The sequence below is a fragment of the Haliaeetus albicilla genome, chromosome 21, assembly GCF_947461875.1.
Source record: "Haliaeetus albicilla chromosome 21, bHalAlb1.1, whole genome shotgun sequence".
NCBI lineage: Eukaryota > Metazoa > Chordata > Aves > Accipitriformes > Accipitridae > Haliaeetus > Haliaeetus albicilla.
In genome coordinates, this window is record NC_091503.1 from 27397256 (window position 1) to 27424324 (window position 27069).

Below are 27069 nucleotides of genomic sequence, written 5' to 3' on the forward strand. Positions count from 1 at the left end.
TTAATTTCCAAGGCCCTCACTACCCAGTGCAATATTTTCACAGACTGCATCAGCTTGTGAATCAAGCAGCAGCTGTGTTATTCCCACAGAGGGTAACTAGTGAATTCATATAAAAAAACCCAACAAAGTGTTGGAATTGAGGGCAGCACCCACCAGCTACTAATACTGCTGTTGCAGAGAGCTAAAGATAGCATGGAAGGTTGTGTTTTTCTCCTAAGAAACATCTGTCACACTGGAGCATGGGGACTCCTGCTCCCTGTACAAAAGGATATTTTTGTGTACAGTTTGTCAAAACCTAAACATTTGTGTGTTTTCTTTGTTTGTTTGTTTTTAATATATTCTGAAGTGTTTACTTTGTTTTCTTCAGTTACTTTCTTCATCTAGACTCAACAAAAAATGAAGGGCCTTCATCAAAGACATTTTTATCATTCTTATCACTAATAACAGGAGTTGCTGTAAGCCTTACATGCTCTCCATACTATTTCTTGGAGTTCTCCTGTGCTAGTAGAGTACATGCAGAGTAGCCAGTGGCTGGGTACACAGGCACATATGCTCTAGTTGAGCCTGGGCAGGTCTGAAATACCTGTCTCATTTTTCAGAGCAGTCACGTTGCTACTGTGTAGCTGTAGTCATGGAGTTAGAGTGTCTCTAATAGCAATGGGAGGAAAAATCTAGATAGCTGTGAGAGTCTTAGGAGTATTTCTGTAAAGAAAAACAATATCACTTTTTTAATCTGCAAGCTTTTGCTTCCTCCCCACTTCTTTAAAAGTTACTTATCCGTCTAAGTCATGAAGCAAAATAATTACTGAAAGTATTCAAGTAAATATTCCTTGTAATTGGTTATATATTTTTGTATTTACAGAAAAAAAAAAAGAAACGGACAGAGGTTTCAATGTAGCCAACTGGAACATGATATAAATATTGTCACTAAATAAAAATGCCTTTAAAACCAACAGCAGCCAGCTGGCCTTTTATATAGCGTTACGCTAACATAAAACATGTTAGCCTTATGCTAACATAAAACATAAGATTAATGCTGGAAAAGGAAATAGTAGCATGCATGCCCAACACATATAGAAAATGTTCGTATCAAACCATTAATACCCAGAAAGCTGAGGCTGCAAGAAGGGATCTGAGATGAGGCCACGGAAAGCTGTTACAGAGTCAGTGCATGCAGGCTCAGGAGAGTACTGCAGCTCAATCGCTGTGGCTGTGGTGAAGTCCGAGATCCTGGGGAGAGCTATGAAGGTGAAGATACTCCCCAAAACCTGAGTTTAAACAAGAATGGCCGAGCCTATCCCCTGCATATCATGCATGGTCATACTGACCACAAATCTCAAAGGGAAGTATCATCACTTGTTATTAGCTTTCTATGAAATCTTGCTGAATGCAAAAGGATAGGAGGCCCTATGGCCTGACGTCTTCTTATGTGCAAGTTACCGAACAGCCAGCTGCAAAGTAAGCTGCTCCTCAGTCACCCTTCCACCACATTTCAGCTCATGGCTACAGGCTGTCAAAGCCCAGTGTAACTGAAGCGTGAGCTCCTGTTCTGGTACACTGTCATTGAGAAATTGAACTGCATTGTTTGCTAATTGGTTCACATAAACTGTCATTTTTCAAGGAGCTCTTTAATCCTATTTCCTCAGTGTCACCAGCAGTAAAACAGAAAGGGAGAATCTGTTCTCTAGATCTTTAATTTTTTTTTGTTTGTTTTAAAGCTATTTAGTTGAGTGTAAGGGTACACTGTGAAGGACAGCCATATCCTTTGGTTATTCATTTCATTACAGCTGCCTCCATGCCACAAAAGAATCACTATTTCATTACTGCTTCATAGCTGCTCCATAGTTTCCTAAACTGCACAGCAGATTAGCAACCCCCTCAAGAACAAAAGCTTGGTGCCATGCCCTAAGCTGTCACTGCCAACTCGAAGCATACAAAGACAGGTCCCTGGAAAAAAGTCTTCTAAATTAGCATAATGTTTTTTATGAAGAACAACTTTAGAATCAGATTTTTGCTCTGTTATTGGAGCTTAAGGTTTCCTGCTTTGCAGATTTAGCCTGTGACTATGGAAGAAAAAAAAAAACAAACCCTCACCAAAAAAACCCCAAGAAGAAACGGGGTGAGGAGTTGGCTAATGGAGGTAAGGGTATTTTTAATGAGAGCTGAGATAGCCATAATATGATGTGACTGAGCAGTTCACAACATAACACTGAGTGACTTCCTCCTGCTGAAGTTTTTGAGTCCAGTTACAGAATCACAGCATCACAGAAGGGTTGACGTTGGAAGAGGACGTCTGGAATTAATCTCATCCAACCCCCCACTCAGGCTGGGCCACCTAGAGCCATTTGCCCAGGAACATGTCCTGATGTCTTTTGAATATCTCCAAGGATGGAGACAACTAGTGCCAGTGCTCAGCACCCTCATGCTAAAAAAGTGTATCTCTTGTACTGGGGAGCCCAGAACTGGACACAGTACTCCAGGTGTGGAGTGCAATTCTGTTTGCAGTTTCTGTAGTGTAGATGAGTAACTCCAAACTCATTCAGCTTGCAACTATACATGGCATTAGAAAACTGTATTTGACTTAAATCCATACCTTTCAGAGAGCTTAATGCCAGGTGACACTTATCTCATGCTTGGGTGTGTGCATTTTGTTTTAGCTCTTCATGGGCAGCACAAACAACATAATGAGACATGTGACAGATTGTCTGTTAAAGTGTTTTCCTAAATTACCACATCCTTCTACCTGCTTTCCAACACCACTTCAGTTTTGGTGATCTCACAGTCACAGTTACTTTTCTGTCAGTCTACATTTCTATCTATTTCAATAATGTTTTCTTGCTTTATTCTTAAAACTAACATGGGATTTTTGACAGCAACTTCCACCTTTTAGCAATCACACTGAAAGGAAGGATGAATATAGATTATAGCTTATGGTATATAGACTGATATACACCATATATATTACCCCTACAGATGTTTGTTCTTAACCCCATCTGTAAGCAATGGTCTAAGCATATTTTGTGTGACTAAAAAAAAATGTAAAATCCTAGAGAGAAGTATGTTTTCTGAAGGCTTGGGTCAGAATATGTGCCTCATAATCAAGATAGCATATTATGGAGGGATAAATTGCACTATTTCTGTTACCTTCTTGGACCAAGAATACCCACTGTTCATGGTACTCTGAACTCAACCACTTGTCTCTTCCATATGCCAGTTTGTGTCTATTCCTCAGCATAAAATTAGTGAAAAAAGTTTGGCTACCTAATATTCCTCTCATCAGTGAGGATCGAACCTTGAGATTTCCATTTCAAAAGTACATTTTATTGCTACAGTGAATAGTTTAGCTCAACTGGGGAGCAAGTAAGTTTTATTTCCCCACAGTAGCCACTAGAAAAGGTGATGTCTGAGGAGAAACATGACTGTGATCCACCAGGAACTGCTGGGAGAAGGCCCATTTCTCTGCTGCAGGGAGGTTATAGCAGCAGTAAATCCTCAGGATGAAGAGAGATCTGCAGGTGTTAATATGCCAGTTTGCTGCCGGCCACCTAAGGTCAGATGAGCCTGCTCAGGATGTGAACATAGTTTCTTATCCCATACATAGCTTTGCAGTATGTGGCAAAATCTATTCTCAACCATTGGTTTACAACTACAAATGCTGGAGCAGTTTTTGCTGCTTAAGATAAACAAATCTCCCGAAGAGGAATATCTTTTTTCCAAAAGACCTTAACTTTCTGCATTACCAGTGAAAGTGCTTTCTGCAACTGGCTTGGAAGGCTGTAGCAAGTGCTGCCATAGGAAAGCCCTAAGGATTGTGTTATTCAGCATATAGCTTCACCGCAACCTGCTTAGGACAAGGGTGACAGAGGAGGTAGGGAAAAGAGTCAACAGCCATCTGGTCATTTCCTTCCTCTGCCAGCAGCCAGGCTGAATGCCTGCTTCAGCTTCCTAGACCTATGAGAGGAGACAGCTTATAACCCTTCTAAAAACCTCACCTCTCAGACTGCAGAAAAGTTCAGTATGTCAAGCCTGAGCAAAGTGAAAACATCTTCCTTCCCAGAAAGGGAAAACATCAGAGAAGCAAAAAACAACCAGAGGCTGCAGCAAGAGTCCTCATGTCCAAGAGCAGATTTTTGTCTCTGCCACATGAACCCATGTGGATCCTGCAGGTGTCCAATTCTTGTATCGTCTCCCTCCTTCCCTCCCTTCCTGGTATGGAGTTTACCAAAAAGAGGCAGAGTTGAACCAGCAATAACACAATAAATTATAAAATATTCTGACAGTGTTTATATTCCACTTCTTGCTCCTAGTTTAAAATTTAAGCTCTCGTGAAAACATAGATAATGCCAATTCTGAAGGAGTCCTATTGCTTGAATCATTTTTTCATTAGTGTATGTATGGGGTAAAGAAGCCTGAGTCACAGGACTAGATCTTTAGCTGGTGGCTATCTTTACAGCTCCACTTACATCAGATGAATACTGTCTATTTACAGCAGCCTTGGATAACACAAAGGCACTCTCAAGCTCTGTCCTTGTATTTGCAACTTAGACAAATTTATCATGTGCCATGATACCCTCAGTTTTGCATATACAAAATGGTTTAATTTTCATAGATACCATCCACCCCATTGTCTTGGATTCTTGAAGTAGTGTTGCTAGGTGTAGCGATCCTGACAGCAGCGATCCTCCGTGGAGGAGCTGGCGAGCCACGCTGCAGTTCCCACGGGCAGGCGCTGCCCTGCGCCGTGCTGTGCTCTGCGTGTCCCTGTGGGGCTGGGGGGTCACCTCATCCAGCGTGTCACAGCAGAGGGGCCGGCACCAACCGCTGCTCCACCTGCACATCCTTGCCTTTAGCTGAAACTGCAGCCAGACATTCTCATGTGAACATCCCTTTCATTTAAAATGATTACTAGAGCTCTTTTCTATAAGAAAATCCTGTAAGATCTGGAATGACCAAAATGGTCAACCTTTCCATGGACGAGATCTGCACGGTATGCTGCAGCCTCATCGGAGGCTTGGGCATCGCTGCCCAGCTCAGGGTTCCCAATCCTCTCCTCCTTTATAGTTTTAGCTCTAATAAATGGCATTTTAAGCAATACTTTACAGTGTCTGAGTGCTTTTCTTAATAGGATCATAACAAAACAGCAGCTACTGGTGCAAAAGACTAAAACAGTGTTTTAGTTTCCTGAATAACAATACCATTCAATGTTACTCACTTATTAAAAGAATGTTTTTCCAGACAGAAATGTTAGCAAGAGTACCAATTTTATTATTTAGAAGCCACCTACTTTGGCTGAGTATCTTATCTGTAGAAATAATTTGTGTTAAAATACTGTAATTAAACTCATCTTTAATCTAGAGCAGTAGTTCACCTGAAAAGATTTCACAATTCATCACTTAATTTTTTTCCATTCCAGAATTAAAACGGAACCTGTTTCTATGCCACGTTGAGAAATTGGTGGGGGTATGGTGTTTTGAAGCAATTTGTGTCAAATGCCTAAAGCATTAATACAGCAAGAAAAAAATACTTTCTGGAAGTGACATCTTGATATTAATTTTTATTAAAGCATCCCAAGCCCTGTAGCAGCTCAGTTCAACATGCACCGAAAATTTTCTGCATCTGAAACACCAAGAACACAAAATACTGCTTAAGCAGTGCTTCTGAACTTCATGGTTAGGTGCTTAAATAAAAGATCGGGTTTTCTAATTGTTTCCAGGTTCTACAGCTTTGTGAAACCAGCTGTCAGCAGTTCTTTTGCCCTCAGTATGACTGCATTTACTAATGATACACTAGTACAGATGGGGTGGACGCTGGGCTGTGAATGCACACCACATAAAAAAACTCCAGTTGCCATTAATCATTCTCTAGAGCACTGTACTCACATGTAATACGGCTCTAAGTAATGACCATTATTCTGAGAAAGCACTAAGTCAAGTGGGTGGGGTCTTAAAAAATGTCATTACAGCTTGTCATAAACCCTAAGAAATCTCAACCAATATTCATTAATTCTGGATGAGCTCTCTGGTGGTGTAGTAGTAATCTGAAGAACAACACTCTTCCCCAGAGAAGGGCCCAGAGGATTCAGTTTGCCAGATGGTGGAGTGAAGGAGACGCTGTTTTCTGGGTGACTGGGTCAGTGACCCACCCCTGGAATTAGATTTATACCCTGAAGTTGCCATCTTCTCCAATACATCTGCCACCAGAAGGGCTGAACTAGAGCTACCGGGGCCAGGTATAAGAGCATGGGATCTGCAAGAGGGCATGGCAAATTCTGGTGCTTTGTCTTCATCCCTCTTTTATAACAGTGCAGTTGAAATATTTATTAAATGCATGATGGTCACAGAAGCAGAATAAAAAATGGTTGTAGCCATTAGGAGGAATTGGAGTTTCACAGGTTTGATTGTCTGTGATTTGGACAGAGAGAGAGTGAAGCAGCAGCCCATCAAGGCAAGTTAGAGGAATCACAAGATTAACAAGAAAAAGGCGAATATGGAGGAAAATAAAATCTCTTTAAGGTTGGGGGGGGGGGGGGCTAAAAAAGCAATATTGAAAGTATACATAGTATACACACAAAATTCTCTATTTTGAAATGAAGTCAAAATAAGAACTGAAGAGCTCACCTGGGTGGTTCAGAAGAAAGAGTCAGGGATTCTTCCACCCTTCCTGCAGAGACAGGGAGCTTTGGGCTAGGGGCAGACATGAAGAAACTCCTGCCAGCATGGCTAGAGTCCAAACTGGAGTGGTTCAGAGTATTTCCATCCATCATTGTCATCAGAAAATTATACATTTCAAAGATAAATAGCTCTTCTGATAGTTTAACTGCCAATAGTCTAGTACAATAATTCTGCCTGTGGCCCAGTTCAGCACACAGCAACACTTCAATATCTGAGTTTTACTATTTATCATGCAGCATTCAAATAATAAATAAATTAAATAAAAGTGTAAATATTTTATTATTAAGTCTAAAAGAATTCAAATTGTACCTATTTTTCATATTTTCTGTGTAAAAACAAAATTATAACTAGCTATATGTACCTAGTGACAGCAACTTTTATTAGAAGCTTCCTGAATTTTTTATTAAAATTTTCCCCTAGCCAACGCTATAATTACTGATCATGAAAGAAATATCAATTTTTATTTGATGATTTGCCAGATAAATAGCTAATAGCAATTATCACTTCTTTCTCATGAGCACAAGTGGAGCATTTTTTTGAAAAAATTTCTTCAAATTTGACTTTTTCTGTACCCAGCTGAATGAAGCACATACCAAACTGGATGGAAATCTGGAGACCGAGGTTATTAATTTTATTTTAGTATTCAGGGGAGATAACTGTTATCAATATATGAACACATTCCAGCCTAAAATTCTATACAGCATCAGAGATCTGTCCAGGTACAGGGGATAATACAATGTCCAGGACATCTACATAAGGATTCCTCTAATGTTAATCAATATTTATAATTTAGCTGAAAAAGCCTCAAATAATCTGAACAATTATTTTAAAGTAAACTGGAAATCTTAATTTGGGCAAGATGGTATCAAGAGCGTATAGACAAAAATACAGCCTCCTGAATCATAGTTAGAACAAAGCTCATTTCTGTGGTCAACTTTTCTATTTTTCAATTTTCAATTCTACAGAATACTATCAGATAACATATTATCAACTCTCCATAGGAAATACATTTTAGATAGATGTTTGGGAATCTACCAGTATTCCCAAGAGACTGGAAATATTTTTTAAATGCTATATTCTCTCCCTAAGTCTACTAAAAATACAGCAAGTAACTAAAGAAAACAAAACTAAATACCTAACACGTGACACCAACTCTTCATAATAATTTCCTTATATGCTCTATATAACATCTATTAAGTTATATATTAATATAACATATGTCTGAATCAGCAATATATTTTAAATTTTGCATTGATGAAATATCTCTTCTGTGCAGCTCTGGAGAATACAGTATGGTGTGGAGAAGGTATTTTTAGTATAAAACTTTTTTTTTTTTTTTAAACCAGTGGTAGTAACCAATGTAGATTTCTAAAAAAAAAATCACTAAAAAGTAGATAAAATGCGAAGTAGATAAATATTTCACAGAAATTATTTTATTTGACAGTTTTCACTCATCTGCAGTTTCCATGCGTGATTAATTTTAAAGTTAACGAAAGCACTTTTACCATTATTTTTGACAGTGATGACCTCTATGTATCCAAGAAATATGCACCAACTTAACATGGCACAAATTTAATTCTAATAGATTTTCATGCTTGCTTTTTTTCAGTTGACCCATTTAATAAGAGCAGTAAATCTGTCTATTCTTCAGTTCTTTTATACTTCTTAATTTACTGTTCTATAGCAAATAGGCTTTTTTCTTCTTCTTTTTTTCCTTGCATTCATCTCAGACTACATTCCTGAAGAAAATCCTTGCACTGACTTTCCTTTAATGCACCAGCCAATTTTTGAAAAATTTAGAAAAACCATTTCACTTGAGAACAATCAAAAACATGTTCTGTTTGTTTCATTAACCAAAATAGTAGAAGGTTCTTTTGTTCAGCTGTTTGTCTTTACTTTTATCTAAAACCCCAAATGTTGCTCCTACAGAAAGATTCTTTAAAAAAAAATTTGAAATATTTTGTTTAGAAAACACTGATTTTAGTTTTTCTGTCTTTATATTTTTCAAAACTGTTTCTCTACATGCACTCAAATTCATCTATACTGATCCAAGAACATGCTAGCTGGCAAATCTACTCATATAAAATCTTTACTCATCCCAAGTTTCATCCTGACATAAACACATTCCTGTTAAAAATATTTTTTGCTACAAACAACTCAGATAGGATAGATGTAACGTATAAACACTTAGTGGGAATTCAAGTTCTTTATTATCCCAGTTTGTGCCTCTTTACTCAGACCTCTCTTCTGTAAATGCCTGGTAAACCATATTTCAACAAGTTCAACGGGAACTAAAGTGAACTCTAAAAGTTTGCTGAGTGGGAGATGCTTCAAAGTCACAGGCTTGGTAAAGCTCTCTTCACCTAATTCTCATCATCCTATTGTGTTTGGGCAACAAGAAGTAAGATGTATATGTCAGAAGCATCTCTCACTCTGAATAGTCCACAGTACTATTTCTAGTAGCATCAGATTTCTGCTACACTTCACCACTTGGAAACACTACAGTGAAAATTAACAGACTCATTTTTTTTGTAAAGGGCCTCCGAGGTAACTGCTCTTTAGAAAAAGGACAAGAAGAAGAGAGAAGCATCTAAATTAATTTACTTGCAGTGAGAGGGCTTAGAACAGGAAATTCAAAGAAGTACCTTTTCCCCTTCACTTCCCTGCAGAACATCTTTTCTGGACTATGGCATCTCTCTCCACCCACAGCACAGAGGTAGACTCTTGCTACATGGCAAGGAAACTAGTAGCTAGTGAGAGACTATTATTTCTTTTATATACTACAATTTCCATTCTAAGATGATCTTGGTTGGTTTCTGAAAAAAAATGGCATCATTTTGACAATACCTAGCTACTTGTCTGAAGCAAATATTCCACAAGAATTAAAATAATTACTAAATTTAGGGAATTTCTACTCTTAGCTGTGTGGCATCATCTTAAGGATTTTTGGGGGGCAACAAAGAAAATGGCAGAGAAGGAAAATGAACCTCGTATTTAAAATAGATACTGCATTCTGACACAGTTTCACACAAACATAGCTCAGAATCAAAGAGACTGAACAGCTACTTAGAAACATGGTCTTCAGCTCATCTCAGGTTGCTTCACAGCACCATGAGTTTTTCTTCCTTGAATCTGTCCATGAATCCTTGGAAAGTTTTAGCACTCACAGTTCCATGTGTCAAAAGTTTCCACAGTTTAGTTATACACTGTGTGAACTGACAGTTTCTTTAGTTTTAAACCTGCTAACTACTAAGATAATTTGATTCATTTATTAGCATTCCTCTGATAACTTTAGTTATTCTAAAAACTCTTAAAGATGTTGAGAAATTCTGTTACATAAAGTGTGCTGTCAACTAACTCTTAATTCTGAAGGACTTCAGAAACTGCTGCAGACCCATGGATAACTTCACTCATCTCTGAAATGCACGTTACCTTTGGAATTGCATTTGACCCCTGTGTCATAAACCATGTTATTTTTAAGGAACTGAAGGATAACATGATCCATAATTTAAGTTTTAAGGGAAGACAGGTATGCAGACAGCATTTGTCTTATGATTGTGGTTGATTTCCTGCCAAAATGGCCCAGGGAGTTCTGAAAAATAATTATTTTCCTATGACAATAATATCCAGCACATCTAAAACACTGTCCACATCTAAAACACTGTCATAAGTGTATATCAATATGTTTTCCAATGTATCCATTGATTCATATCCACTGATTCTAAGCTGCAGAGTGATTAACTCATTTCTAATGGTCACACAGAGAAGCTAGAATAGAAATCCAGTCTCCTGAAATACAGCCAGATACCCCTTCTATGAGAGAATTACAGTCAAGATTTTAACCCTAATGACAGCACAGTGATCACTGATAGATAGTCCTGCAAGCAGGTTCAGAAAAGCATGAAAATGTTCTTCAACAGCATGACAATATCTTCACTCTCCCTCGATGTTTTTCTGAAAATCTCCTGTTCAGTTCCTGATCCAGCCACAGCAGACTGAGCTTGTATACTGAGAGGAACAAGAAAGCGTCAAGATTGCAGACCTAAGTTCACTCAAACCTTCTGTTTAAAATTTAAATACTGATTTTCCTGCTGCTGGGGCATGCTGTTTTAAAAAATGCATAAACCTCTGAAAAACAATAACATGCCCAGTAATGGATGAATTAATGTGCAAATCCCTGCTGCACAGTATTCTGTCATCCCTTTCTCTCTAAGTAAGAATGTGGGCCATGTACCAAGGAAATAAAATATAATAAATGCATATGAATAAATAAACCAATGCTGATTAACCTGGAAGTATGCACTTGCCTTTTGTTCCTTTCTCCACCTCTTTATTTGCTTGCATCTTCTTCCTCTCTCCCTTCATTCTTTTGTTCATTCTATCTTTCTCTGGCTTAATTTTCCTTTCATATATGGTCCCTCTTTCCATGCATAGTTTTTACATTGTCATGTCCTTCCTGCCATGGTAGACCAAAATCGGCCTTCTTGCTTCACCAAAGAGTTATACTGTCATTCTTGATTTATCCTCCTAAGTGCCTTTCGCTATATCCGAGTAGCAGAAATGGGTCTAGCAATACTCTTTAGCCTGAGGCCACATGGCATGACATGGCCCATGTTTATACACTTGAACTCTCCTTCCTTCAAAACACAGTGACTGCATAGCAACTGCAAGGTGGTGGCAAAGCCCTGACTCAGATTGCATCCTGCAGGCCTTTGCATCTTTCTACTTCGTTGTTTTTCTAACCTAATATACATGCCACACTCTCCTCACCTCTACTCCATGCACTATACTTCACATACCTACAACAAAACAGGTTATTGCATCCTATCCCTCCCACCCAAGTCATTCAGCCTCCACGGAGAGTGCTAGGTGCTCCTGCATGTCACCTGCAGCTCCTGCCACGGTCCCAAATTCAGTGGCTCCTGGCACCTCTCCTGCTTCTACTTCCACTGCTTGTGTTGGTGCCAGACAGCCTTTGACATCCTCTGAACCCATCTTTAGTCTAGGGATAGTAGAACATAGCACAAGCATGCTAGCACAGCATACAACTACTTATGACGTGCATCATTGACAAACCTTTTATTGCAAACCTTCCTCGACAACCCTCAAAAAAGCCAAGATAAGGTTTCAACCACATGGCTGGGGAAGAGGATGCTGCAGCATGGCTTGCTGGTGTATACGCAGGCCAACAGTTTAACAGGATAATGCTAGATGACTGGACCCAAGGAAGCCCACCAAATGGGCAGAGCCTTTACTAAGAAGGCCCATGCCATTCCCCAGACTGTGCCTGGGGGTTGCTTTGGAGACCCTGGCTAGCCTGGACTAGAACCATGCTGGAATCTATGCCAGCAGTTTAACAGTATTGGACAACTGCGTATCGGTGTTCAAAAATCTGTTGTGGCTTGCTTTAGTTTATAAGCGTAGACGTAGCCTTTTAGATTTGACTCATATGAATTGCATAGAGAGTGAATGAAGTGTCCTCAAATTAGGTCATGTTCTGAACTAGTAGAATTCATGGATTTTTAGAAGATAAAATCAAATAGGTGGAGGGTTTTTTTTTAGAGCCACACATTGAGTTGGATGTCTTATTCCTATTCATTTTAATTAGGCATCTGAAGCTCTTAAGTGGTTTTGAAAATCAAAGCCAATTTGTTCAGTGTGGCACTAGAGATAGCTTCCCGTTCCTCATTAGAAATGTGATGTATTGTGTTTATATGTAAATGAGAGGTTTTCAAAGAAAAGTTTGCATGATGCTTCAATTATGGGAAGTAACAGGCAACTTAATATGAAATCTGTCATCATTTCCCCCTGCAGTCAAAGTCTATTTGTTCTTTTTCACTCAATTTTCTCCTCCTCTTTTAATTATTTGTAGGTATTTACTTGAAAAATGCTGTGGAAAAATAAAAAATGGATTTTTTATTTTAACAGAGCATCAGCGTGTTAATGCAGGTACCTACCAAGTCTCATGCATTATCATGCCAATTGTATGTTAGACATCATCACCTGTGAACCAATATTAAATGGTAATCAGATCCTGTGAATGTCCTTTTTCCCCTCTACACCTTTGTTCAATGTGCCAGTCAGTGTCTGGTGCTCTTCACCTTTGCCTGGATCAGATCAAACTGCTGTCTTTAGCCAGCCTTCAAGGAACCGGAGAGTACTCCTTACAAGACTAGTCTGGTGGAACATGTCTGACCAGAAGTTTGTTCCTGCAAGAGACAGACCAAAGAAGTGTTATGCAGAATCCACTTTGATGCTTCAAGAGCAAGACTACAAGAAATGGTATTTTTTATGTAAAGCACTGCTATCATGCCAGTGTGCCAGGATCTGAGAGATCTACATTGAAATCCCAACTGAATCCCAGGTTGAGGCATTCTTTCATTTCATTTATATCTGGTATCAGTTCATTGCCTTCCTAAATCTGATTCCAGTTCATTCCTTTGCTGTTCCAGAAGCTCAACATGACCCAGCAATGTGTGTTTGCAGCCCAGAAAGCCAACTGTATCCTGGGCTGCATCAAAAGACATGTGGCCAGCTGGTCAAGGGAGGTGATTCTCCCCCTCTACTCCGCTCTCGTGAGACCCCACCTGGAGTACTGTGTCCAGCTCTGGGGCCCCCAGCGCAAGAAAGACATGGACCTGCTAGAGCAGATCCAGAGGAGGGCCACAAAAATAGTCAGAGGGCTGGAGCACCTCTCCTCGGAAGAAAGGCTGAGAGAGTTGGGGTTGTTCAGCCTGGAGAAGGCTCTGGGGAGACCCTATAGCAGCTTTCTGGTCCTGAAAGGGGGCCTACAGGAAAGATGGGGAGGGACTCTTTAACAGGGAGTGTAGCGATAGGATGAGGGGTAACAGTTTTAAACTGAAACAGGGTAGATTTTGATTAGGTATTAGGAAGAAAGTTTACTGTGAGGATGGTGAGGCACTGGAACAGGTTGCCCAGAGAAATTGTGGCTGCCCCATCCCTGGCAGTGTTCAAGGCCAGGTTGGATGGGGCTTGGAGAAACCTGGTCTAGTGGAAGGTGTCCCTGCCCATGGCAGGGGGGTTGGAACTAGATGATCTTTAAGGTCCCTTCCAACCCAAACCATTCTATGATTCTATGATAATTGCCAGCTTTTTTCAGGTTGCTTACTTCCAAGTGCCAGTGTCTCTGGTTTAGTGGAGAACTGAAATCCTGTGAGTGCAATGATTGCCTACATAGATATGTGCTAGAGACACACCAACATCTACTGGAGATACTGTTTCTAGACCTTACCTAGCTTCTCAGACAGTTAACAGCTGCCTTTTTGATATCAGACAAGATAGCTCTTCCACAATTTCCTTCAACAGCTCAGTCACTGTAAAATAGTGTCCCAGAAGGTCTAATCCTGATGAGGGGAACCATTTTTTGGTCTGTCAATATTTATTGTCATAACATTTGCTTGCATGTCTTACTTGAGACTGCTGAAATGGCAAGGTGAGTAAGACAGCTACTAAATGCAAGAACTGAGCTGTGAAAATGTGGTTACAGAACATGGCAGGCATCGTAGATCTTCTGCAGCACTTAAGACATTTTAAAGATGGCTACTGTGCATTAGTAGCACGACGAGGGTTTGTCCTAAGTTTTTCTGTATCTCCACTGCAAAATGCTAGCTTTCATGCATATGCATGTAATATGTGCATCTGTTTGCTTTCTGCCTACTGAGCAGGCCTGAAAATATCAGTCACAGTCAGTATTATAAAATTATATTGAGTCATACCATGTGCTATATATGTAGTATATGCTACATGTAGCATATGCCATGTTATACATAAAAAAAACCCCAAACCCACATTGCAAGAAGGGGGAATCACTGTCATAAGAGAAGAAAGGAGGGATTCTGAAATACAGATTAAGGTGGTCAGTTTTTTACCATACACAAGATTCTTCCGGTCTGTTTTTTTAATTCTCTTCACACTCCCATTATTTGCAGTCACTGTTGAAATCTGGCAGAAGGAATGTCTTCTTTTTTGTCTTATGAAACTCTGTTAGTAATTTATCAAAAGGCAAAATGACAGGAACTATTTTCCAGAAAGCACTTTCAGATTCTGAGCAATGTGTATTTATTTTTTATAAGCTATATTTGAATTTTACATTAGTTCATTAAAAAGGATTCATTAATAGCTTAAATTCAGGATTTAACTGTAAGACTGCATAATGCAATACACTGACTTAAAGCTAAATGTAAGAACAGAATTTATAATGCACACAATTCTAGAGGTTATGTGAAATGGAGCCTACTCCCCCAAGAGTATTCTAGGGGAAATTGTAGCATAAATGAGAAAGGGAGTGCAAATATACATATGTTTCCTGAAATACAGATGCAAAATCTTCCACAAACCACCGGAGGAGTGATTCTCATTGATTCTGAAAAAGAAGCCAAGATTACCTTATGCTGTAGGAGGCAGGTGGAACATGGTTGAGATTTTTGATCAGAGAGAAGGGAAATGCAGATGGTGTACATATGAAAGTCCTACTTACCTTGCTTTAAATGGTATGTTGAGCAAAGGAGCTGCTAAATGCCAGAATCTGGCTTTAGAAAACAGGGGTTGCAGAGTCACCCTTTTGAGTTGTGAAGGTCCAAAAGTGAAGATCTGATAAATAAATAAAATGCATATATATGTGTGTATATATATGTATAGCAAAGATTTGAAATCTGAAAATCATTTTAAAAAGGAAAGTGAAAAGAATGTGTTATTTACTCTCAAACTCCAAGAGGGTAGCACATAAAAAAGTCAAGAAAATAAGAAATAGTTTATTAAAGTGATGTGGAGCCTGAGACAGATTGAGAAGTGGGAGAGAAGGGCTAGGATGAACTCTGGGGCACAAGGCAGGCTGGAGGTTGCCAACTTGGGGTATGAGGTTCCCGAAAAATCATGAGGAGGACTAATTAAGAGCTATTGTACTGTGGTACACCTGAAAAAGCAGGGTGAAGCCATCCACATGAACCTGAGATATGGAGGGAAAGCAGAAGAAGAAATGAAAGCTGTGGTGGTGGTAAAGGCTCTGAAGCAGAGAGAGAAAATACAGTTAAGGAAGAAAAATGGAAAAGCAGAAAATGCAGATCTCGTCCTCATCCTTCTTTCTTTCAACTCTGTCATTATACTTTTTCTCAATAAATGCATTCATTGATACTAAATTTATGGATTATGAATTAATGCATGTTAAATTTAACACACATTTATGGGTGTTTCTCCCCAAGCAGGAGGAGCAATATGTGTTCAAGGAGCTCAGAAAAAAATATTCTTTTTCGCATGGTAGGGTCCTGAATTTCAGGTAACTGCTAGCAAAAAGCTACCACCTGCTAATATATGAGGCTAAGGCCCATATGTGGCAGTGCTATTTTGGCATTACAGTCATCTCAGTTCTAACCCTCTTGAAGCTCTTTGTCTATGTTTCTTTTATCAGATAATGCCAACTGCTTGAATTATGCAAATGCATTTTCCACAGCATCTCTCTTAGCTTTGTCTGGCTCTGGAAGTCTGTCTGCAAGACACAGTTGAAAGATGCCCAGATTGCTTTTACTCATAATGTCTGAACTAGTTCACTGACAGGCGGCCTAAGCATCTCTGCAGGGTCGTGTCACAAGCCTACCCTAAGTTCCTTTGCTATTAGGACTTACTGACCTACTCCAGCACCTAAAGTAAAATGGTAACAGGGAAGAGAACATTCACAAGGTTTAAACATATTGCTCATCACAAACTAGTAAAATCAATAAAGTGAAAGCAAATACTATAAAAATAATTTCTAGATACCATTATAAGGCTGCTTACTGTGTTTTTGTTGAACAGTGGTGGCTCTCAGCCTGAAGTGTTGAAGAACTGTGTGGCCCAAACCCACCTCCCTACTCACTTCTCATGGCACCAGGAATAAATCAGCTGGTATCCAGTTTCATAACTACATCTTCTGTCTGTGTTACTTTACACAACTAAAGGCTTTCTCTTTTTATCTCGCCTTATGCCATTTTCCCATGTAAATTTAAAAACTGTGCCCTTTCCAAAAATGTGATATAGAGCTTTGCTGAATGCTGCATCAGTTTAAAATAAAATAGTCTCAATTGAGCGATACAAATAATGACTAATGTTACTCTCAAGGTTGATGATCATGACAAAGAGAAGTATCTAAAAAGATAATTGACTTGCAGGCTATTTTTCCTCTCCACATCCCCCCATCAGATTTTTGCTTACACAGTGGTTGTTTGGCAGACATGTCTCAACCTACAACCTGTGCACTCAGGTAGGACTCCTGGCTTATCTTGCCACCTCTTCTATTGATTTGATCTCTTGCTTCTGCTTACAATCTAGTTGAAATCAGTGGGTATGGAAGATCCATTAGTGTTGCTAGTAGTACAGAACCGCACATGCCTGCACAAGCTACTTGTGGAGTGCTGTTTGCTTCCACTGGCCGATTAATAAAATGGACTTTCCAGGCATATTACATATGTTTCACTCCCCAAAGAAAGCCTTCAGCTGTCAACAGATTAAAGGCAACTTCTCTTCATGGCAGTTATCACAGGTAGAAACATTCTCTCCCCTGCCTCCCTACTCTGCCACCCTGCAGTGACTGCAGTCCATCTATCCAAGGCTGCAGCAGTTCTGTGGAGGCAGTTCTTATGAATTAACAACAAACACATGAAGAAAAATGCTGCCAATTGTTTGGATTTGTCAAAATTAGCTTCTTCACTTGTAAGGCTGTTAAATTGTTACCAAATAATTTTTCTCTTCACATGTCTGTGAAAACCTGCTACATATCTACTATGCTCATCTCTAAGTTAGTATAAGGTACATACACAGAAATACACACACACACTCTTATACAGACATGCACAAGTAAAAAGCAGGAAAAGACCTTCCAGGCTCAATTGCAATAACTGGCACTTATTTATTTCTATTTAATTTACAAAAACATGATTCTTACATCTTCTAAACTTACAGCCAAGATGGGCAGGAAACTGGAAACAGAGGAGGAAAACAGAAAAAAAACCCAAACAACAAAACCAAACCACAAAAAAGTAAAAACATGCAACCTGTGAGAACTTGACTTCTCACTGCCATTAGTTCATCAGCTGTCCTTTTCCCTCCCGATTGTCTATTGTTCAAATAGAAAGCCCAGAGATTTAAATGGATGGATCTTACAATGCAAAATGAAGGCCACCAAATCAGTTTTTGACATGTCAAGAAGGGAAGAGATTTCCTCAGGTAATAGTTCCTCAGCTTTTATATGCTAATGGACACATTTCTATTTAAAAATTGACCACTAATTTAAATACTACGGAAGACCCAGATTTGCTAGAGAGGCTCACAGATGGTTGCAGAACAGCTTTAGAAAACTTACAACTCTATAGACAGATCTCTGCTGCCTAGTTTTTGGTTTTGTTGCCTAATCACATTAGCAATAAACACTGAGAAATCTTTCTTGAAGTGCTGTAAACAAATAGCCTTTCAAACAGACAGAGTAACACTGGAGATCCATTGAAATGCTCTATGGAGACATATTTCGTTTTGAACTACTAGGCACTGTGACAATCCCTGTCGCTTGGAGACAGAGAAAGACATCTTTGCATTCTCAGCCTGAAGTTTGATATCTGTCTCATCTCTAAATGATGACTGCTGACCATGTTATTCAGTCCTGATGGATATAAAATAGGCTTTACAACTCCAGAGAGCCTTCAAGGTGCTGGACAAGTTGTCAGTAGATACTAGACTTCAGCAGTAAGCAATAAGAGCTATTGGGAGTGTGTGGTAAAAGTACGGAGATTTCAATGGTAACAGCATGCACTAAATTTAGGGAGCTAATGTTAACAGGCAGCACAATCCACTTTTCCTAAGGAAGTTATTCTTAAATATTTCAAAAAGACTCAAAAAATGGAAAGCTAAACTTCCTCAATATTGATAGTGTCTGATTTATAATAGATGCTGCAAACACTTCAAAAATGGAAAGCTGCCATGGTTTTGTTTCTCAGCAGAGTGCTTATTACAGATTACCCCTGGGTAGGAATTTGGCCATTTAACTGAACAACTTTATTCAAAAAAGATTTGATATTTAAAATCAGGACAACTGCCAATTTTTATGCTCCTTCAAAAAGACAGAAGACATTGAATAATAGTGACTAACCATGTAACTTGAATGATGCCTTACACTTGGGTCTAAGCTTAAGAGACACTAGCTATTTGGTCAATCATTGTTGGAGAGGAAAAGACAACTCTAGCAGGCAGTTCACAATAATCGTGAGTGGGTCCTGCACTGAACAGACTCTTGGAAGGACCTCTCCCTGACTGCATCCTCCTAAATGGGAACACTGAGAAACCAGCTTGCAAATGGTGGTCAACAGATGGGTAGGATGATTATCTGTTTGTCTTTGTTTATAAAAAGTACTACTAGGAGAGTTTATGGAGGCCGGGGAACAAGGGAGTGTTGTGTGTTCTTTGGACCACATATCTGCTGTGCTCCCTTCAACCAATGCTAAACCTCACTCCCAAACTGCCCAGAATTAACCCTCCCACAGTCCAGAGTGACGGGCACTATTTGTGCACGGGCACTAAGCTGTTCGCTGTGGGGCTCAGTTAGATTGCATCTTGTGGTGATATTACATTTGTTATAGATTTGTATATTTGGCTTCTTTCATTGCTTTATCATGTATTTAAAAAAAAAGAAACACAAGAGTTCAAGAGTTGTAAATATTACAGTCATTCCTGTAATGCACAGTAAATGCACACTGTCGTATGCATTATTGTACACTACAGAGAATAAATACACAATGTACACCGGCCTGTTAATGCATACATAGAATGACATTTTCATGTTATGCATGGTAACTGAGAGCCCTTATGAGGAATTTTCATTACTGAGGAATCCCTTTCCATTGATAATGTATGTGAAACTACAAGTGTGATGTGATGTCCTAGTTCCTCTGCAGATCCCAGCCTTCTTTATCACACGTTGCTGGAAACATTCAAATACAACAAACTAATCCCCATCCAAATAATGAGCACATTTTGGGAATATCACCTTTAAAGCAGGATTAGAGTTGCCTAATTCAGGGCAAAATAATTTTTTTTTCTGTCATTTTTCCCCCTTCTGTCTGTTAATCTATAAGCACATGCCCTGTACATTACAGTAGAAGAGTTCAGTAAAATGAGATCTAGCCCTCATGGTAGTGTAAGACATGCTAGCGCCAGGATGCAACCAAGCCTCTACATGAATGCACATGTATCCATGTGAGATGCATTAAATATAGTATATCCTGATTGCACACACAATCCTTCAGCAGGGAAGAGGTAGAACAGGCTGCCAAATCAAAATTAAATTTCAAACAAATAGGATGAGGCATCTTAAGTCTCTGAAGGCTTTTTTTCTCCTTCTGGGCTTTCATACAGTACATCAGACCACTTTAAGCACCCAGTTAGGAGTATTTTAACAGAACTGTTAATAAAATATTTAGAAAACACCAGAAGTCAAATGCTAAAGTATTTTTTGTTGTTGTTTAACTTTACTTGGGACTTCTTTGGAAAAAAGAAATCCAACCACAAGCAAACTCTGCACTCAGTGAAAGATTTTTCTGAGGCAGAAACATAGAAACGTGAGTCTGGACATCAAGCCTCAGCTCCAGAAAAACAAATAAATGGAACATGAGGATGGACAAGGAGAAGCAGGATCATATGAAAGAAATCTTTTTCCCTCCATGCAAACTAGGGAGCACAAGGTTTATTCCAGTCTGTCATCGTTACAGACCTCAGATTCCCTAAGGCTATATTTGAGCAGTATTTGGTAGGACCTCAGTGTACCCACATTTCCAGGCCAAGTCGCATCCACACTGCAGAGGCTTCAGGGTCTATTCAAAATCAGCATTTGCACATAGTTAAAGGGATCAAGTACTTCTGCATGCCTAAATCACCTCAGGAATAGAAAATTCCATAATCGGTCCATTCATCCTTCCTCCCTTTCCTCACACTGTCTAGGAATACCTTGGTTGCTTTTACCCTTTCCCCTCTACCCCATTTTCAATGCATACACTCAAATGCAGGTCCCTGTTTTGTCTTCCAGCTCAATTTAAAACAAGTCCCATTACCCTCACAAAAATGTATGTTCAACTCACATTCATGATAGATCTTAGCCTAAAAGCGACATTTAATTTTGTCAGCACTGTAGGATCCAGTTTCTAAAATATGAAATTTTCCACTCATTCAAGAAACTCCAACTCTCAATGCTTCCTTTAGCTTTGTTCTTTTTGGCAGGCCTATCAGATACATGCTGGCCTTGTCGAAACACCACAGCTGTCAAGCCATTAAGAAGCTGTTAGGTACAGCTTATCTCTGGGGCAAGCAGTGTGTTGCAATACTAATAAGTGAAGAGAGCTCTCCCAGATTACGCAAGGATTGTTTAACCTCTTGAAGCATTTAAATTATAAAATAGAAGAACAGTAAATGGTTTCCTTTGTTAATTCTTGCAAATGCATACTCACACACATCAAAGTATTTGTCTTTATGGGACAGATTACAAAAACAGTGTATATACTGTTTTGCAGTTAATCAAAGCATTAAAAAATCAGCAACTGCAAACACTGAAATTCTTATACCAATATGATTTGGAAATTGGCATTATTACTTTAGCAGTGTGTTACAGATTTTAACATACAAAGATACACAGATCTGCCTGGGCAGAAGGGCTATCGTCACCTTTTTAGGGATTCCCTGGAGTTCCAGTTTCCTGCAAGGAACATCTACCATATCAAAACTATTGATCCGTGCAGTCTCCACATCCATTAAAACAGGCCTGTATGTGCCCTGAAAGCTGACCAAATTCATCATTACAGCAGAACCAACTGACCTTGAAATCAAAATGTGATTTTTTTCCAACTTAAAACAGAATTTGACCTGATTTTCAAGAACTGAAATGGATCCAGAAAGAAAAATTGGACAAAAATTATGTACAGAATATATAGACCTTCTATACAAGACAACAAACTCATTGATTTCTACATGATTATGAACTGTCTTATAGTATAATCATGTGTACATTATTGGAACAACATACAGTTGCATATTTGAATCATTCATACTTTAATTCTGGTCCTGTACAATAAAGCAGCTAGACCCAAGTTCACAAACACAACGAGAGATTAAAAAGGAGGGCAGTATTATTAAAGGATCAAGTTTTGTCTATATCTGTAAGAATCAGGTCATGGCTGATTTTTTTCTAACTCTTGCAAATATTTTCAGTTCAATAGTTTTGATCATAGATCTCCTGCTTTAGATGAAGTATTGAATGATGGTGACAGAAGGGTGAGAGTGTCTGTCTTAGGACGGCATATCCAAATGCTCATGGAAGCACCTATTCCTCTCCATTCTAGCTCAGTGAAATGCATTATGGGATAGATAGTTCTTGTAATAAGAATTCCTAATGTGATTTATAGCATACAATATTTAAGTAATCAAAGCCTATTTTGTTACTATAGTAACTGTAGTCTTCTGCACACAACATGTAAAGTAATTTGTCTAAAATAATGCATGCTATGTTCATTCTAGATGCTGACAGGTAATATTTTCAATCTTCTTGTTCTTGTGTTTAGAAGAATTTTCTGTCTATTTATTAAAGCAGCATCTCCTTTAGAGGAGATGACAGCGACTGCTTGTTTTGCTATAACATCACTGTATGATACTGTGTGCTTACTCAACTGGTTAATGAAATTCAGTAACAACTTGGACTGAGAGCATATCAGAACTTGAAAGAAACTTTGTGTGACTTGTTACGTCAGCTATACAATGTCCAGAGCCTAAGTTGTTGTTTCTAATGTTCTTTTCAGTGTTATAGATTATAATGGTGCATTGAGGAAAAAAATAGAAAGCATCAAGAGCAAATGACTGTATTTCATCAAGCACAGTTGGCATTTTCTCAGAAGCATAAGAGAATTAGGAGCTCCCACTGGAAGAAAATGGTGCTTTACGTAAGGGGAGACTACTGGGAAATTGGTGAGATTCTGAATTTAAAATGCTATAGCAATTCCACAATAATTCCCTGTGTGAATATTCTTATTTTACATTAAAGGTGTTAAGACATTTAACAGAAGTGTAATGCCACACTGAGATGCTTTAAAACTCTGTCTATACTGCTCCCCTTATGCAACATTAGCAAGAAGAAGCCATCACAGAGAGTCCTTAGTGGGGTTGGAAAACCTGGGAACATGAAAGGTCACAAACTTTTAACTTCAAGACCCCAGTCTAAATTGTGCTCTCACTCATGTCCTAGATCAGTTCTCTCCAAAGTGGGGTGCACACAACCCAGGGAGTGTGCAAGACAATCCATTGGTGTGTGGGAAGAAAACATTTGTTGTACCATTAAAAAAAAAATTTAAAAAAGTAAAAATTTTAAATACTATTTAGTTAATATTTATCTCATCCTTATAAATTTCTATTTTTGTGTATGTTCTAAAATGTACATGACATATTAGTACAGTAGTACATGTGTATAATTTATAAATACATATACATATATTGGAGGTGCTCATAGGGTTGTACAATCAAAAAAGTGTGGAAACCACTGTCCTAGACTACACAAATTTTCAAATGTAACATAGCAAAACAATGTTTTAAAGTGACCCAATATGATTCAGAGGCAGACTGAAGAAGAGATCCTTGTTTCTTCACACCACTTCCAACTGCTCCAACAGGACTATTCTCTGTTCAAGCACAGTCCTGGGAAGTCCTTAGGGCTATTTAAAAACAACAGACAAAACCAGGTGGACTTACTTCATCTGAAAGATGTGTTTATCCTTATGAAATGCTTTTTCTGCAGGATGCCAACATAAAATCTGTGTGTCACAAAAATCGCAGGGATGCAAAGCTGCAAGGGTTTAAGAGGATCTCACAAGCTATGTACTTACTATGCTTAAAAACTACCTGCCTAATAGTGAAATTTCTCAAGTAAACATTAACTTATAACTATACAGAACAGATACTTGAGAAAGTAAATAGTGGCAATAGTTTGCATATTTCTGCTTAGCCAATTTAGTTATATAATTCTATGTTTCAGAAACATTGTTTGAACACAATCTTGCCATTGTTAAGTAGGTAACTACTTTGGGAAACCTGATTCTGAACTTTTATCTTATTTGCGGATCAGGCCTTCTTGTTTGAAAGGAAAGCTGTATGAGGAAGCTGTACTAGAATGGGGTGACTTTTTCACAAATACTAAAACTGCTGAAAAATGGAGTTTTGGAGGAACAGAGATTTTGTAAGAAATCAGATCAAACATTGCAAATACTCTTGGACAAAAAATTCAAAGATGTTAAAACATTTGATTTCATTATGTCTTCAGTAACGCTTTGCTCTGTTCTGTAGGTCATTTTGAACCAAATGAAGCCCTGCCCCCCCCCCCCCCCCCTTTTTAGCCTACCATTTCAGAATAATGGCTTTTATTTCAAAATAGTCTTACAATTTAAAAGAATGTTTTCCAAAACTAAATAAATTTAAAAAGACATATTTAATTCCAAGTTGGAATTATTTTTTAATAGACACAAGTGCATAAATATTCACATTATTAAAATTCTGCTTAGTTCAGCTTAAACCTTATCATAAATTCCCTGCAAATTCTCAACATGGCCACAATCACTCACCTCTAATATGTACAAAAAAAAGCCCCATTTAATTAGTATTCACAGAAGTTAAATGGGCTATAAATAAAATTCAGCAAGCCATTAGTTTTGCAGTAGATGGTATTCACACACAAACTTGTTTGAGTGGTCTCATGGGACTCGAATCCTTCTCAATGGATATGTGCTTCTTGTTGTGATTAATAATTGCAGAACTGAACTAATTTTATATGGGTCTCGAACAAATTCCTGAACAAAAAATTAATCTCTGGAGAACTTCCCATATGACACATAAAAGAGCCTTCAAAAAAATGGAAAATGTGGAATTCTTACTGTCAAATGAAATATCTTCTGCCTTTTCTTATCCTTGGCCATGAAAACACCTTGGATTTTCGTAGTTTCATAGCACAGATGAATATTGGTGTCAGGATAAATGAGCCCCATCAACATAATGTTATTTATGGGAGTATGGGAGTCTCTGATGGGCCCTTGAAGAAATTCTCTGCAAGTATAGTGGCTTTGAGAAAAGCAATTGCACCCTGAGGCAACTCAGCAACCCCAGCTACTCTCTCTTACCTGGAGGGCTCCCTGGAAATTCTTCCTTTCAACAATCCATCATAATCCATGCATATATGAAACTTTCAAACAGATTTTAGTAATTTTTCTTTCTGGATAGGCCAGCAAACTTTTTTTGTGTGTGTGTGCTGCATAAAGCATCTTAGTAATTGTTATTAGCAGAATTGTTTGAATATTCATTGGGTTAGGGGTGGTTCTGGTGCTCTTAGCTTGACCTAAACTTTATTAATCACAGTCCTCAGTACAACTTTGATCTACAAAGCAACCTCAGGAAAAGAAAATTTAAAAAAAAGTCATTATAAATATTTTAACTATACAAGGTATTGATGTTTTAACATATGCTCTAATGCTGGTCTTTTCATGTGGACGAAAGCTGTTCTGCATCCCATGGTCTCAGGTGGAGCCCATATGGAGGAAGGACATATTACCTTCCAGCTCTTGCTTCACCTAAGCTTCTCCCAAGGTGTTCAGAATGGGGACAGAAGCTGAATGTGAGGGAAGAGAGGGCTCCAGCCTTCTGTCACCAACATGCCTAACCCCTAAGGGTGCAGAGGCATGCTGAGTCTCTCCAAAAGACGCTGCAATATTTCCAACTTTGTGAAGGCTTCTGGTTCTGTGGTGTAGCAGAAAGTGGTGATGGTGGTGGGGAAGAGTACAGAGTACAGCTGGATCTATGGGGCATGAAGTCTTACTTAATTTAATGCACCCACAGAGCATTAACAGCATTTACTCTGTCTGTGTAAATTGGAAATAAAAGTTATTGGAAATTACAAGCCACAGGCTTTTCCATTTACATCTGTGGAAACCAAGCATACTTCCAAAGTAAACAAACATCATAATCAGCATACATAAGTGATTACAGGACTGAAGGCTGACCTTAAATGTCCACTTTGATTAACTTTTTTTTGCATTAAGTAATATGATAGTGAAGTTATTCTGTGTAATTAGGAATCTATTGCAAGACATTAGTGGTGAGATCCTTAATGAGTTTTCAATGGGATAAAAATAACCTCAAAATGCGTGCTTACAAATAATGTCTTGCCCTCAGTTGCTACTTCATTAAATAATTCTAAATGCCTACTGATACAAATAGAGAAAAAATGCATTTAGGAAGATGATAAAGGAGGAGGTGGTAGTGGAGGTGAGAAGATCATGCTGATTTCTTTGCTTGCATTGTGTAAGAACAAGAAAAAAAAGTTCTTCTAAAATCTATGAAAGTATAGGGAGGGTCAGGAGCTCATGGTACAGTGTGATAATCCTGAGCCACTTGTCAACCCAGAGTTCCCAAAGGTCCTCTTGTTTTGGGCTGTCATTAAATCTGATGTGGTATATTTTGATTCTGATTTAGTTCTCCAAAGTCACAAAGATTTTGTCTTATTTTACCTGTGAGTATCAGTTGGGGTTGTATCTAAGCAGTGTTAAAGGAGAAAGGTATAGAACAAAGTCACAGTCTTTAAAAATACTACACAATAATACCTGAATCACAGTCTGGAGTGTAGCTCCTCTAGTTAATCAATATGGAATTCCAAGGCCAAATTGTGTAGGAAAGCTGGAAAACTGGTGGGACAACAGACATATAACAAAAAAAACCACAAAATGACATGACTAATTCTATTTGCTTATTTGTCAACAAGTTTTATTAAGTATGGCTCATTATTTTCCATCCATAAGGAGAAACTCTTGGAAATTAATTGCTACTTGAAAAGAATATATGTCCTTCTGCTTCTTCTGTCATTGCTACAGGGTATATTCTTCACATGGAGCCTCCTGAATTAACTTAAATAACATTAGAATTCTCAGCTAAGTAAATATTATATGACTTGTATGCATCCCTTACTGAAATCATACACATTCTCAAAGAGACCTTTACACCTTGCACAAGATACTAAGATTTTTAGCTTTAGGGGAACATAACCTATAGAAACAACATGTATTCCAGGAAAAGATAAAACATGGCCTAAAAGATTGGCCTGCATCCTTAGGAAAAACACTGTGGTTCAGAAAAAAAGACAGGCACAACCTATTTCTCCTTAGTCGGGAGAAAAGCACCAGGCTAATCTACAGGCATAATCTGAATCCTGGGGCAACACACAAGAGTGGCCTCTAATTTAAACATTAAATCTATGAAATATGCTTTATTACTGCTTTTTGACCATTTAGTTAGTAAGATGCTAAGCAGCAACTTCAGACTGATTTAACTTCGCTCCCAGCTATGTCTT

General features: G+C 38.5%; 1 long non-coding RNA gene across 1 annotated transcript in view; it reads right to left on the reverse strand.

The window, feature by feature from the left end:
• Positions 1 to 14712: 14712 nt before the first annotated feature.
• The window catches only part of LOC138690280 (uncharacterized), a 49391-nt gene continuing 37034 nt past the window's right edge, over positions 14713 to 27069 (reverse strand). The window contains exons 3-4 of the long non-coding RNA XR_011329081.1: positions 15169 to 15281; positions 14713 to 15054 (exon numbers count right to left, since the gene is read on the reverse strand). This is a non-coding gene — a long non-coding RNA (uncharacterized lncRNA). The remainder of the gene's footprint in view (positions 15055 to 15168; positions 15282 to 27069) is intronic.